Genomic DNA, 16086 nt, shown 5'->3' with positions numbered 1-16086 from the left:
TGGGCACAGCGGCAAACTGGAGACCATAGACTTTGTGTGAAGCTACAGCCTCTTCATAGCATACCAAACAGTAATATGGGCTCAAGGGAAACCAGATTTCACTATTTAAGAGGAGCCTGAAATACAGATTTTTGCAGTTCTAAATTTTACATATTGGCTCAATTTATGCAGGCCAACTTTGCTTTCCTGTATTGTTGTACACTAGTTAGAAAGAAAAAAAAATACTTCAGTCAAAAAAAATTGAAAACAAAAGTTTTACCTATAACAAATTCAAATATGTACCATAAATGCATAAAAGAAAGCCATACTCTCTAATACTTTTTTAAAGATATTAGTATTTAAAGTAAAATCTTAGACCATTATTTCAAATTATTTTTATTCAGGGATTGCTTAAGCTTCCAAATAGGAAAAACTGACCCTTACATATGTCAATGTTAAAACAAGTGGATTTCAAATATTTTGAAAATAACATTGGTTGCTGTACATCGTTTTTCACTTTGATGTTTGTCTTGTGTGAAAACAGTTTTGCTACCGTTGACATATTCTCATTACAGACAGCATATGGAGAGCAGTGTTGCCATAGACATCTGTAATATTTGGATCAGCACCAAAGTCTAGCAGAATAGTTTCACATCTTCTTGGCATGTTATAGCCTTTCAGTATTAGAACAAGAAATAAATTGTAAATTGTAAGAAATTAAAATAATTATTCCACAGGTTTCACAAACTAGTTATATTTCAATGAGATAAATTCATTTTTATTCTATGTATTTAAGCCAAATCCATCTCATGCTGAAAGAACTGGCTACTATATATACCTTCGTTAGAGGTGTCTTGTTTTCACTGTCACAGATGTTAAGCTGGCATTTTCTGTGCACCAGAAAAGTTACCACTTCTGGGCAGCCATTGGCACAGGCCAAATGTAGAGCCATCTTAGGAAATTGAGAAGACGTTGAGAGAAGTTTAGTCCACTATCTCAAAACATACAATGATTCATGTAACTGCAAACAATAAATAGCATGCTATTCCTCTGCTTTCAAAACAAATATTAATTTCCTCCTGAAAAGGGACAATATTTATTAGCTCTTATTATTCACCGCATCAGTGAAAGAGTGACCTATTTGGATAGAAAGATCTTGGCCTCTCGGTTCAGTTGAGCTTGCACTTGAATACTATTTTAAGATCTTTTGCTTGCTAGATATTATAATTATTACTACTGCTTAATAAAGACAACATTTTAATTAGGTAAAATGGTACCGTTATACTTCCTTTGTGCTATGATTTAAAGGTTCGAGATAAGACTGTATTTCAATGATTCTAAGCTTCTCATTTTCTCATATTTCAACATCTCTGACGTTGAAATGCTACTTATAATTCATTATTTATTACAACTATATTTTTCAGCATTTTAAACATTATTTTATTGATACATAAAATAAGGCAGCATCACACAATCCACGGTGGCTGCATCAAGTGGAATACGGTATATACAATAAGACAATGGAAGTCCTAGTCATATGATTAACATTTAAATCAATTTTAAGCACTTAAATGTACTACGGAAAAGAAGCGTTGAAATAAAAGCAAATTTTTAAAACAAAGCAATTCCTTAATTTTTAAAAACTTTAAGCCTAATAAAAGACAGGATTCAAATAAATAAATATGACTCATTTAATTAAATATTTAGATTTACAGAATCTAAATGTATGCATGTATGTAAATTAGTATTTACATATATAAAATGCACGTAGGGTATTTATGATAATTAATATCACTATTTAAGACCTATATATTTTCAAAGTGGCCGCTGATGTTATCTTGCACTACTTTCTCACATCAGAAATGATTTTTTTTTTGAAAGATGAGAGGACAAGCTTCAGTTGAGATTCAGTCCTAATTCTCTAATTTTAAATCTCTCAGCTTGCTCAGGCTGGGCAGGTACACATGAAATTTTTAAGAATGGAAGGGTCTTGAGAGCTAGTATAATGTGTCTTTTACATAACAGGTATTCAGCTTATATTTGATGAATAAATAGATTTTAAAAATGAATAAATACGGTTGGGAAGTTTAATATTTTTAAAACAGCTACAAATAAAGCAGTATTTTTGCAATGGTAATAGTTACTTATATTCACTATTTTTATTTTCATAATAATAACACTAAACTAAAATGATGAATATATAGTTATTGGCATATATGTAATAAATCTATACATAATAAAAACGTGTTTAATAAAATATGTACATATATAAAACCACTATCACAGATAAAGTTTATCTTCACTTCTGAAGACACTAAAAGTTCACAGACTATACTAATCCATAGAAATAAAAATTTAAAAATAGAAAGTGAGAAATTATTTTTATCTGCAAAATTCATATTTCTGCTCTTCCTAAGGATGATTTCATTAATAATAATTATGCTATATGCTATATACCACAGATCCCCAGTCCCCTGCTCAGTGAAGAAGTCATAAATCTTAAAAAGGAAAAACAGTTCATTATAATACAATTGTCCCCAAATAACAAATTTTATCACATTTGGTACATATTTTCAGATAAAGCTTGAACATAGTCAGTTTGTATGTGTAATCAAACTGAATGTTATCTTCACCTGATACACCAAAATACATTTTCATATGTCAACATACTTTTGTAGATACTACTTTCAGTGGTCTCATATTATCCCATACTATATATTCACTGAAATTTATTTATGAAATTTGTTATATGCATTCTCTTTAATACAGTCATATTTTAAGCAGTGCTGAGAAAAACAAATTGCATGTATCTCTCATTGTTTCCTAAATGTATTTTACTATAATGGAATTGATCAAGAAAGGGCATACACATAGTTTAAACGTGGTACTTACCACCAAATTGTCTTTTTGAAAAGTCATCAGCAACTTAACTTTAAGCAGAAGTGTAAATATCACTGCTCCTCATCCTCACAAACTTTGAGGATAGAAAACGGCATTTCATTCCTTTTTTAAGTTAAATTCCTTCTCTTATCAGACACATTAAGTATTTTTTCCTATGTGCATAGGTGACTTGCAGAGATGGAAAAAATACTTTGCCCAGTTTTAGAGGTATTTTCATGTTGATTTGGAAGAATTCTCTGTAAAATGAATAGCCATTTTTAATATGTACACACACAAAAACACGTGGTAAATATTATATAAGTATGATGTCTTTTATTTTGTTATCTTTTTCTCATATGCGGCGTGATTTAATTTTAATTTTCCTAAATAAACTTTCAGAATGCTTGCTTGAGAGGTTCCTAGGAAGGTCTTTGTCAACACAAAAATGTATTTGTATAAATAGGCATTTGTGTTTTCTTCTGGTATTTTTCTGATTTTGCATATTTAAAATAATCTATATTCAATGAGAAACTTATTGTTGTGACATAAAAATCTAGCTAATTTCTTCCAAAAAGCAGGCATTTCATTTATAAAAATAACTCTTTTCTTACTAGTATAAAGTCTCACCATTACCCTGTTATACATTCTTACATATATTTGGGTGTTCCTGGATTTTCTATTCTCTTGCATTCATTTATCTATCTTTTCAGCTGTTAGCAAACTATTTATGGAAATTAATAGCACATTTTGAAAGGCAAGACATTTTTTTCTCCATTACAAAAATGTTAAGCCATCATAATATTAAAAGACAGCATGTGTAATTCAAAAATGTTAACTTTGATAACTTTGATTTATGTAAAATTAATAAAGATCTCACACCTCAAGAAAAATGCGTCTTCCTATTCAAGAACATGAACCTTCTTCCTACTTCAAAGTTTCCTTCTAAGGACTCTCAACAAAGAACATATTTACATAGGTATTCATTGATATAAAATATTGGATTTTAGCCAAAAAATTCTTAGCCCAGAAGGTGATATATTATGGGAATTATTTCTTTCATTATGTACCTTTCTATAATGTATCTAACATTATCTTTTAAAACGTGTACATTAAAAATAAAACAATATATAATTTTGTTGAATCACTTTAAAGTTCTCTCTAAAGTGCTCTGTAAGAGGAACTGTGGGTGGAGGAACCAGCTAAAGTTTTGCGTTTCTTTCGCTGCTCATAAAGATGTCCTGGGCCCTCCACCCCCAAGGGGTCCACATCCCAGGTGCTGCGGAGTCCTCCTAGGAAGAAAGCCCAGCGCCCTGGGGACGAGTACTGCCCACCCCGCACACACTATTCTTTCCACGCCTCCTCTGGCCCCCACTCCCCAAGCCCCCAACTCTGAAGGAGGTGCTTCTCCCCATCTGCCCACCTCCTCCCTCAACCCCCAGCCCGCAGCCCGCAGTTCCCAACACCTGTTCTTGTAGGTTTCAGACTGGTCTTTTCTCTTGAGCGGGAGCCTCGGCTGCAGCTCCCACGCGTTGCCCTGGACGCAGCTTTGTGTATCATCCCGACATCCTCAGCTGGAGTCTGGTACCAGGGGTCAGAGAAGATGCAGTTACTTCAGGAGCTCAGGCGCACTTCGCCCTTCTGGCTTTCCACAGCCAAGATCTTCTTCATGGCCCGGCTATCGGCTTCAGAGACGCCACAACTCGCCCTTGCCCTTCCCCCAGCCCAGCCCCACCCGGCCCCCATCCGGCCCAGCACCAGAAAGCAAGGCAGTCTGGCCCAGACCTCAGACAGGGACCCTCCAACTTCTCGGACAGGGACGTCTCCAACCTCTCGGAGAATAAATAACATAAGGAGCAGAGCAGTTGGGCCCCAGCGCCCATGGGACTTCAAAAGGCAACGGCCTCGCGCGTGGCCAGAAACTGCATGTGGCCAGAAACCGCCCTGAGCCGAGCACTCGCCTGCACCGCATGCAGATGGCAGCTGCTGCTGAGACGCCTGCGGACTGGCCGAGCTCGCCAGAGCCGAGCGCGCGGTCCCAGCTGTCTCAGGGCCAGCCTAACGGCGCTGCCCCCTGCAGCTGCTCCTCCCTTGCCCTCTTTTGAGCGCGAGGTCTTGAGTGCTGGGCACTGTGTAGTTGCCTACATGGGGCTGAGCCACTGGTTCCCCCCTACTGCAGCTGAAGGGCCGGCCGCCCGAATTAGGCGCTGCTGGGGCATCTGGCCAGGGGTCTGCGCTGCTGGTGGCTCGGGCAGCGTTGAGAGTTGCCACCGCTGCTGCCGCGCGCCATATGCAGATGACAACTGCAGCTGAACCCAAGGCGGAGGCTGGCAAGGCTGGTCCCAAAGGGCCTTCAGGTCTCCGAGCACACCACCCTCCCAACTGGGGTCCTCTCTTCCTTGCCCTGTGCCCAGAGAACGAGGTCGCCAGTGCTGGGGACTGTGCAGCAGCCTAAATCCGATGGCTGAGCAGCAAGTTCCCGCCCTGTAGCTGCCGGGCCAATCGCCTGAATTAGGCTCCTGGTGACGTCTGGACCTGGGTTTCACGCTGCTGGTGGCGTGGGCACGGTGAAAGGTTGCCACCGCTGATTCCCCTCACCGTGTGCAGGTGGCAGCTGCAGCTGAGCCCACGATGGAGGTGGGCAGGGCTGGTCCCACACGGCTGAGGGTCGCTTAGTGTTCATCCCTCCAACCCCAGGTTCCACTCTTTTTTGTCCCACGCACAGAGTGTGAGGTCCTGGGAGCTGGGCAATATGCAGCAACCAGGATGGGGCTGAGTGGACATTTCTCACTCTCCTGCAGCTGCAGGGCCCACCGGGTGAATTAGGCGGCCGACCCTGGGATCCTCATTGGTGGTGGCAGCGGGCAGGGCAAGGGCTGCCACCGCTGCTGCAGGGTGCCATGTTCAGGTGGCAGCTGCAACTGAGCCCATGGGGGAGATCGACTGGGCTGGTCCCAGACATCCTGAATGTCACCGACTGCATGGCCCTTTCACCATAGGATCCGATACGGAATCTTGGCCAGCTCCGAGAGCTCGGCGTCGTGGGTCCTGGGCACTGTACAGCCACTGGGATGGGGCTGAGCACCGGTTCCCATCCTCCCGCAGCTGCAGCACGGACCGCCTGAATTAGTCGCAGTAGCAGTGTCTCTCCCTGGGGTCCGGGACTGGTGGTGCGGGCAGGGTATTGGATTGCCATCTGTGCTGCTGTGTGCCATATGCAGGTGGCAGCTGCAGCTGAGCCCAGGCGGAGGCTGGGAGGCCTGGTCCCAGAAAGCCTGAGGGTGGCCGAGTGCACCTCCCTCCCACCCTACTATCAGCTCCTTTCTCCCGCGCACTGAGCCCCGGGTCGTGGGCGCTGGGAACTGTGTGGCCGCCAGGTTCTCTTCCTGCAGCTGCAGGTTCCCTTCTTGGAGCTGTCCTACCAACCGCCTGAATTAGAAGCCCTGGTAGCCTCTGGCCTTGTATGTTTCACTGCTGGTGGCGCGGGCAGTGTCGGGGGTTGCCATCTCTGCTACCGCGCCCTATGTGCAGGTGACACCTGCAGCAGAGTCCTTGGTGGAGGCTGGCAGGGCTGGTCCCAGCCTTAGGGTCCCCGAGGACACCAGCGTCCCATTCTAGGCTCTGCTGTTCCTCCCATTCTAGGGTGTGCCCAACCTCCCATTCTAGGGTGTGCTCTTCCTTGGCACGAGGTGGCGGGTTCTGGGCAATGTGCAGCTGCCAGTATGGGGCTGAGTGGCCTTTTCCCGCCCTCGTGCTGCTGCAAGGCAGAACACCTGACTTAGGCGCGGCAGTGGCATCTGACGTGGGAGTCTGCGCTGCTGGGGCCCAGAGGGAAGCGGGAAGTTGGAGGCTGCAGGGCCACTTCTATCAGTGCGCAACCTGCAGGTAGCGGCTGTAGCTCAGGTACTGGCTCCGGATATGGGGCTTCCCTCAGAAGGCCTCCAGGTCGCTAAGTGTGCCTGCTGCCAGGCCTCAGGGTCCGCTCCTCCTTGACCTGCATCTGGAGAGCGGCCCTGTTGCTGGGTAATCTGCAGCCAAAGACGATTGGGCTGAGCTGTGGTTTTGCCCATTGTTCCACAGCCCAGCCAACTACCTGACTTAGCAGCCCCCATGGCATCTGGTCAGGTGATCAGTGCTCCTGGGGATCACTGAAACTAAAGTAACAATTGAATATGAGTTACCACCTACCTGCTTGGAGGTGTGAAAGAATGTTTATAAAGCAGTTAGGAGATCTCCAGAGAAAGCCAACTTAATATAAAGCAAGACTTTCTTACTAATGGGTCAGAGTCTCACCTTTAGGAAGTCCATGAATTTTCTCTGCAGTGATGCAAGAAGGGAAAAACAAGGCAGCTCCAGAAAGGTGAGATGTGTGAAATTAAACTGGTTATGAAGTCAGCCCAGTTTCAGGAGTTCTTTTCCTCTTCCCAGATGGATGTGAAAATCCTGGAAAGACTCCAAGGGCCACCTCTGTGCTGAGAAGTGGCTTTCTAATGGACAGGTTTCGGAAAGGTTCATTATAGATATGTAGTCTCTGTCTCTAATGTCAGAGATTTTTAGTGAAAAATGTCCTTTGATCTGCATAACCTGCTCTACCTGAAGACCAGCAACCATTTGAAAGCAGGGGCCAGTGGGTGTTGAGCTAAGGATGGAGTTGCAGCATGAGATCCGAGGTGACAATGGGCTGAGGAATTTCCTCTACTACATGGAAAAAGGAACCTGAAAGCTCTACCAACCAACATGTGTATCAGTCATCATTTGTTTCTTTCTTTTTTTTTTTAATACAAATGATGTGAGTTAGAAGACATTATAGCTAACCTTACCAGGGAACTAGTAAGATTCTGTTGGGATGAGCCATAGCTTGTGGCTTCATCCATATGTGCTGTGTCTGGCAGAGAGGCATCCTTGCCTGGCTCCATTGGTAGTGGTACAGCAGGACTCTCTGCCCAGCACTGTCAGCCTTAGGTTAAGTATGGACTGATTCTCATTTTTAATAAAGCTTATCTCATCACTTAATATAGAGATCTTGCTACCAGAGATTCTCACCCTCAATACTTCCATAGACTTTTTAAATTCTTTTATTAAAAATGTCTTATATTTTTTAAAAAAAGTCATTCAGCCCCATACTGGCAGCTGCACTGAGCCAGGCGTGGGGGCTCAAGCCTGTAATCCCAGTACTTTGGGAGGCTGAGGCAGGTGGATCATCTGAGGTCAGGAGTTTGAAACCAGCCTGGCCAACATGGTGAAACCCCGTCTCTACTAAAAATACAAAAAATTAGCTAGGTGTGGTGGTGGGCACCTGCAAACCCAGCTACTTGGGAGGCTGAGACAGGAGAATTGCTTGAACCCAGGAGAGGGATGTTGCAGTAAGCCGAGATCGTACCATTGCACTCCAGCCTTGGCGACAGAGTAAGACTCTGTCTCAAAAAAAAGTCTTATATTTTTAAATGTATTACATTTTATATTGAACAATAATCACAAGTTCATCTTTTTGGGGGGAAGATTTAAGTCACTGTTTTGGGCATAAACTAATGAACTATGCTGAAATCTAGAGACATCCCAATGGCTTATTGTATACGGTAATACCTGCCCTTAGATTAGTCCTGGGCTATTTGACTTCCATTTCTGACATTTGCTTGTTAATATTCTGCCTCTTTCATAATGGTTGCCCTTTTTACTGCTATCAGTGCTTGCCTCTAATGTCTCCTGTTTCACAGTGCTATGAACTGCAAAGCAAGATGACATGGCTTGTTAGACTTGTGTGCAAATTAGGAGTCCATAGGCTTCTAGTAAGGAGGACTTGAGGGCTAGGGCACTTCTATTGGAAGACAGAGACAGAACATGAATAAATTTGCTGACAGTCACTTTGGACACCCAGGACACCCAGAAACCTCTGCCACTTATGTTTTAGTATGACTTCATTTATAGCTGGAAATTCCTTGTCTAAGACTCAAAAGACTTAAACACTAAGCTATGTCCTATGCTCATGAATCTCTAACTAAAGATGAAAGCACATGCTTAGCTTGATCAACACAATGAAGAACAATAAGGCTGACACCAGATCTATGTTTTGATTGTAGCACAGCCACGTAGTTAATAGGTTTACATCGGACTTCCATACTATTTCTTTTGGGGGTTGGGGCACTGCTACGCCATTGTAAACCCCATGGTCCAGTGACTTCTAGAGGTCAGATAAATTGGGAAAAGCCATAGTGGGCAAATATAGAATAGCAAGGCCTTGGGCATGAGAGGGAGATCCCAGAGAAATGAATACTGTGTGCCTCCTGGCGCTGTATAGGGCAGCAATCTCTGGTAACTCCTTCCTGGGCAGGAGACACAAATGCCTTTCTTAGAATGCAGTGTGGGTTGTGACAGCCACTGGCAGCCCACAGAGACCTGAGGGTGCAGCATTGGAAGCAGGGAGCAGTGACTCCTTAACCCAGGCCTTGGATCCCTTGTTCCCTGGATCCCTGGAGTAGAAGGGCATGGTGCTATTCCAAGTGTCCTTCTGCACACAAGCATGCTTGCAAAGTTTAGAAACAAATGTCTTCGAAATTGCTCAAATGTGTGTAGGGCATGCCGTTTCTGTTTGAAAGTATTCATGAACCTAAATCAGGGTTTGTTTTCATTTTTGTCATTGTGTGTTTTTCAACTGCTGACTATCGAAGGGGCAGCTGCCACAATGCAGGGGACCTCAAACTTTCAAAAAATTGTTTATTAAACCTGCAAGATACTATGTGAAAGGGCTGTAGTGGGGGTGTATATATGGATTGGAGTGGCTGTAGGGGGGTGTAGATATGAGGTAAAGTGCTTGTAGTGGGGGTATAGAAACAGGGTGAAGTGGCTGTAGTGGGGGTGTAGACACAAGCTAGAGAGGCTGTAGTGGGAGTACAAGTTGATGTGGAGAGGCTGTAGTGAGGGTACACAGGCAGGATGAAAAGGTTGTAGATATGGGGTTCTGGGGCTGTAGTGGGAGTGTAGACATGGGTTGGGGATGTAGATATGGGTAGGAGAGCTGTAGTGGGGCTGTGAATATGGGGTGGAGAGGCTTTAGGGGGAGTGTATATACAGGTTGGAAAGGCTGTAGTGGAGGTGTACACACAGAATGGACAGGATGTCCTGGGGGTGTAGAGGGGCTGTAGTGAAGGTGTAGATCGAGGGTGGTGAGGCTCTACTGATACAGGAGGTATAGATATAGGGTGGAGAGGCTGTAGTGAGGGTGTGGATATGGGTGAGAGGGCTGAAGGGGGGTTACAGATATGGGGTAGAGAGGCTTTAGGGAGGGTGTAGATATGGGGTGGAGGGGCTGTAGTAGCCGGGAATGTGAGTGAAGGAGGTGGGGGGCTGCGTGCACAGCAGGGGTGCAGAAGAGCAGCCCTGTTGGCTTGGGTGCCTGTGAGGTGACGGGGACATTTCCCAGACTTTCTTAAAGGCAGATGAGCAGCTGTAGGTGAAGGCGTGGGGACCATAGGTGTTTACTGTTCTAAGGTTGATAACAGAAGACAAAAGCCAAGTGGCAAGGGCTTCTAGGGGGAGAGGGGTTTGAGCCTGTTTCTGTGCCCCAGTGAAGAAACTGGAAGCTGGAAGAGCTTGATGGGAAGGAAGACAAGGGTCTGTGAGCTGTGAAGACCCTGCATCCCTTTGTCCTGTGGATGATGGGCTCAGCCAGGAGTCAAACCTCTGCCTCACTGATGGAATAGTCAGCAAATTTATAAAGATTAGTTCAATATGTGCTTGTTTGTGTGCATTCCCCTTTCTTGGGAACTTTCAGCTGTTTGTTAATCATTCCTTAAAATCCGACCCTGGCACCCTACATCAGTGCCCATATATTCCAGGTTCTAACTTACAAAGCGCTTGGACAAGGTTTGTTCCACTGGCGCCCCAGGGCCCCTGGCCTTGCACCCTCAGAGCATAACTGGAATTGCCTGGGGCTTCTTAGAAATTCAGCCTCCCCTAGTCAGAATCTTCAGTAAGAACCCCAGGAGACAGTGGGCACAGGGATGCTTGCTTGAGTAACAGTGCTTTGAAGCAGAGATTCTCAAAGTGTGGCCTCTAGGCCAGCAGCACCAGCAGAACTCGGGAGTTGAGCCCAGGAGTTTGAGGCTGCAGTGAGTTGTGGTCGGGCCACTGCAGTCCTGCCTGGGTGACAAAGCAAGTCCCTACCTCAAAAAAAGAGAAGTACTTGTGGGTGCCTGAGTCCTGCATTCTCTGGTGCTGCCCCTCGGCTCACAGAATCAGCCTTCAGCGGTGTCAACGTGGTTGTAGATAGCTGACTGACATGTCCAAGCTCATCATTTATTCTAGCGGAGTAGGAAGCCCAGGGCCCAGTTTTCTCTCCACTTAGAGTCTGAAAGCAGAGAAGTTGACTGCCAGAGATGTAACACTAAGAGGAGAAATCAGGCCAGCAATGCCCCTCCTTGTTCTGGCTTGGAAGTTGCCATTGTGTTTTTGGCAACTCCTTGGTTTTGATCTTTCAGTTTGTGTTAAACACTCAAGATCAGTATGGGCTTCCCCACTCTCCTTTTTAATTAAACAAACTATCAGTGACTCTGCTGCCACAGACCCTGGCACCCTACATCAGTAGGGCTGGGCACAACTGTTCAGGACGGCCCTCTGTGAGAGTGTGTAGTTGGGAGTGTGTGTGTGTGTGCTTGTGTGTGTGCTTGTTTGCATGCGTGTGCACGTGTGTTCATGTGCATGTATGTGTGTGTACATGTGTGTTTGTATTCATGGGTATATGTGTACACATGTGGTGTGTGTACATTTGTGATAGACATTAATGCAACACTGCTTATAAGCTAATGGACGTGTCTTCACTTACACCAAAAATGAACTTGGCCAAGATGGTTTGCCTGTTTAAAGCTCCCTCATACAAATCTGACAAATGACTTTGTGTAAAGGGAATAGAAGGACCTTGTGATGGAGATAGCACTTGGGATGGCAGCAGGTACCCAGCCCCAGCTTATCCTGATCTGACCTCATGGGAGTTGTAAGTCATCTGGCCTTGTGAGGGCAGAAGACTCTTTAAGTCCAACCATCTTTAATAATGAACTGATAGGAAGAGCTCTGGTTTCAGAGTTCTCAGCCAACTCTGACAATAATAGTTGTGTGATTTGGAGGCAAAGTGGGTGACTCACACCTCTCTTTGTTCCCATGTCTGCAAAATGGGGGTCACAGCACCTACTTCTCAGAGTAATTGTAAGGATTAAATGAAATGAAATGGTTTTGTGCCATTTGGTGGTTTATTCAGGCCATTTGACTTAGTACATTTTGATTTTCCAAAATAGTTTCTGACTGGGTGCCCATTATTTCAGATAAGCAGCCTTCAGAAAGAACACAGAGAGCTGTCATTTGAACCCATCAGGCACACTTCTGTCCCAAGATCTTTGTGTTAGAGTCCCCTCTGCCCGGAGTACGCTATCGCCAGATCTTCACATGCTCTCTGCCTCGCTTCCTTTGCACTCTGCTCCAATGCCATCTTATAAAAAGGCCTTCCTGAGCATTATCTGAAAGAGCCCCACAAATGATTATGGGATATTTATTTGTCACATCTATAGCATCTTCCAAACTGGGAACAACTCAAACGCTCATCAACGGTGTCTGGCTAAACAAACGATAGTGTATCCATATGGCAAGAAATAGAAGTGAACTACTGACACACACAACTACATGAATGAATCTCAAAGTAATTACTCTCAGTCTCAAAATAGTTACACAAGAAACCCAATGGAAAGGAGTACAATTGGAAGATTCCATACACTCTATATAAAATTATAGAATATGTGTTCTGTGGTAAAGAAGCACATCAGTGATTGCTCAAGATTTGGCAGTAGGGAGCTGAGATTGCAAAAAGGGCAAAAGGAAACATTTGAGGTTGACAGGGCACATTCAAAATCCGGATTTTAGCGATAGTTTCGTAAGTGTATCCATATGTCATAGTGTATCAAGTTATATGCTTTAAATGTGTGTGGTATATTGTCTGTCAATTACACTTAAATAAAGCTGCTGAAAACTTTTAAAAAGCCATTTAAAATGTTGCCCAATAGAACTTTTTGCATTGATGGAAGTGGGGCATATCTGCTTTGCTGAATACAATAAGTCTCTAGACACATGTGACTATTGCTCTTGAAAGGAGGCTAATGCAACTGAGGAACTCAGTGTTTAACTTTATTTAAGTTTAATCAATTTAAATGTGAAGAGTGTCTATCCTATGGGACATCATAGGTCCAAATCTTACTTTCCATTCTTGAATGCCTGCTCATCAACACTGCCTCATACATGTGTCCTAGGCCTTGGACTCCAGTTCCTAGAGGTGGCTGGAAGCTTCCAGCACTGGCAGGCTACTTCACACTTGCATATCCTTGTTAATGCTGCAACCTCTGCTAAGAATGCCCTTAGTTGAAACAATGAGGTGTGAGGTCTTTCTGCAACTGTCCAATCTTTGACAAGGTGGCTGTGCAGAAGGTGAACAGGTGGCTTGCTTTCTTTGGAGCCTTGAGTTTTCCTATTTAACTCTATGATTGAGCAGCATTTCTTCAAATTAAAAAGAAAAACTCCCCAGAACTCAAAGTTTCATCTCTTCTACCTCTCAAGTTTCTCATAAATTGGGCATATTCAAATAAATGACATGATACAGGCAAGTCTCAGGTAAGACCTTTGGTCATGTTTTATATTATATAGTGATATATATATATATATATATTTTTTTTTTTAAGGAAAAGCTGATTATCTCTGAAGTGAATTGAATTCTATTAAGGGTTTTCGAGGCAAGTCTTGGGAAGACCTGTTCTTTTCTAGATCTGTGAGGCTGGAGCTTGAAAGATTCTGCCCAGTGATGTTTGGCTGCTCCTGAAAAATAGCTACGGTGTAAAAATTCTGTCTAGCTTCAGGCTTCTAGATGGATCCCTGTGGGCAAGATCATTTGGCAAAGCAGACTTACTCACTGCTTAAGTCAAAGAGAAGGCAGCACCGCAGTTCCCTGGGGTGAGGCTCCACCACACTTTGGCTGGATCAGCATCTGGTGATCAGTGGCCAGAGATCAGAGGAGAGGGTGACCTGTGAACTGGGGGACAGGGAAAGTGGGAAGTGACAGAGCTAGATGCAAGGAATTTTAAGACAGAAAAAAAAATTAGAAAGTACAACGTGAAGAGATGCCTATTTAACTGGCTCTATTTTCCCCTCTGTGTCTTCTTGTCTATCTTTGTTTGCTAATCAGCTGTGAAATTAGCATAATGATTTTGTCCATTATATCTAATAGGTACCAAAGAATATTTAATCTCTTATCACCCTAATATGTTATCAGTATCTAAGTTCTTATTTGAATTAAATAACAAATAATCTCAAAATAGATGGATAAATGAAATTGTGGTGATGTTCTTTTTCCTTGATGCAGAGAATCTTGTTTTTCCCACTTACTTACTTGTACATCCATGCACACACATCTCCTTCATGAAAAACCTACTAGGATTCCTCCTAGAAATATGAATTTTACCTTGTGGGCACTTTAACTCATTTCCCCCCAACTCATCTTATAACTGGGTGGTTCTAGTGCCTTTGGCTCAGCCTGCCACCCTGAGCAGCTCTGATCCTCCCCTCTGGCCTTTTTTTGCCTCCCTGTTTCTTGCATGTGCCTTGTCTAAGATGGCACAGTTTTGGCTCCCAGCCAGGCAGTGTTCAGGAGCAAATTGACCCGTGCTGGAGACTCTGATTATGGTTTTGTGTGATCGTGTAGTTGAATGAGCAGTCAGCATCTCAAGTGTCAGTAACTGGGACAGGAACCCTTCTTCCCAAGCCCAGATCACCCTGTCTGACTGCTTAAAATCAAAGTTACCATTTCATCACCCTTCATCAATGAGAAGCCATTGGTATCTGTACAGTGTGAAATATGCTGCTATGCAGTATGTCTTAGAGTTTTTAATTCTTGGTGTGTATGTATATATTCTTCCTCTGAAAGGGCAGGAATTATGTTTCGTTTAACTTTGCAGCCCATTGTTGCTGCCTGCTAAATAGGTGCTCAATAAATACACTTGAATAAATGAATGAATTTACATGTGCATTTGCTATATTATGCTTAGTTTAAAGGTGTTAATAGAAATGGTTGCAATTGAAGCCCTGTAGATTCTGTCTTTCATGTATTAGATGCTCAGAAGAATAAGTGTACTGATTTATTCCACCAGTATTTTTCAAGCATCTACTCTGGGCCAAGCCCTCTGCTAAGAGCTTTGGAGAACATAGAATGTAATAAAAGTGGATATCACCCTTTAGAACTTAGTGTGTGAGATTGGTAAGATAAGTGAGGGGAAAGCCTGCTAAGTGCCATAAGAAGTTCAGAAAAAGGAAAATGTTGGAGGAGTTTGGGGAGAAAGGGATCACTTTCTGCTGGGATGCTTGGTAGAGAAGGTGGCATTTGAGAAACTCTTGATGGATGGAAAGATTTTGAAAAACAGGGATAAGAGAAGATGTTCCAGTCCAATAGAACACGTTTAGCATAAGCATAGAATCGGAAGGAGAGAGTTCAGGCTGGACAAACATGAAGATGAAACATGTCAAATAAGGATGGATTGTGGAGATGCAGGAATAAGAAGTTTAGTCTTTATTAGGGACACAACCCCAGATAAGTCTTCCAGAGCTGAGTAAGAGGCATCGCCTAGGAGAGACAGAGATGGTGGCAGGGAGCAGGGAAAGCTATAGCCTTAGTTTAGAGAAGGGCAGTGAAGCCCAACTGTGGCAGCAGACATGAGAATGGCACAGAGGGGATGTTGGAGGAATGGCATGCATAGATAGGTCAAGACCTGGAAGTTGTTGAGTAGTATGCAGCAGGACTAGGTGGTGGCAGAGGAGTCAAAGACAACACCTAGGTGCTAGATGAGTAAGGAGGGCATGGGGGAGGGTTTTGTAGGAATGAAGTGCATTGTAGGAAGCAGAGTTGGCTCAGTACTCAGGGCTCCCTGCAGGTGTCCCTGCAAGTAGAGGAAAATGTGGACTGAGAGGTGGGGACTGTGGCAGGACTTGCATTCCTCACTCAGGCTTCTTCCTGCCATGGTTGACAGTGGAAACCTGGGTGTGCTTCCTCTTGTAGATTACTCATCAGCATGGCCTTCTATTTGTCATTGTTCCTCCCAGTCAATCCTAATACCTCACCCAAAACTGAGCTTTGAACCTTTTAAAAGTTTAATTCTTAAGGCTAATCTTAGCAATTCATAGCTGATAACATTGTACTTTGGAGGAATGCCA

This window comes from Pongo pygmaeus, chromosome 7, assembly GCF_028885625.2.
Source record: "Pongo pygmaeus isolate AG05252 chromosome 7, NHGRI_mPonPyg2-v2.0_pri, whole genome shotgun sequence".
NCBI classification, from domain to species: domain Eukaryota; kingdom Metazoa; phylum Chordata; class Mammalia; order Primates; family Hominidae; genus Pongo; species Pongo pygmaeus.
This window is presented reverse-complemented; position numbering follows the sequence as displayed.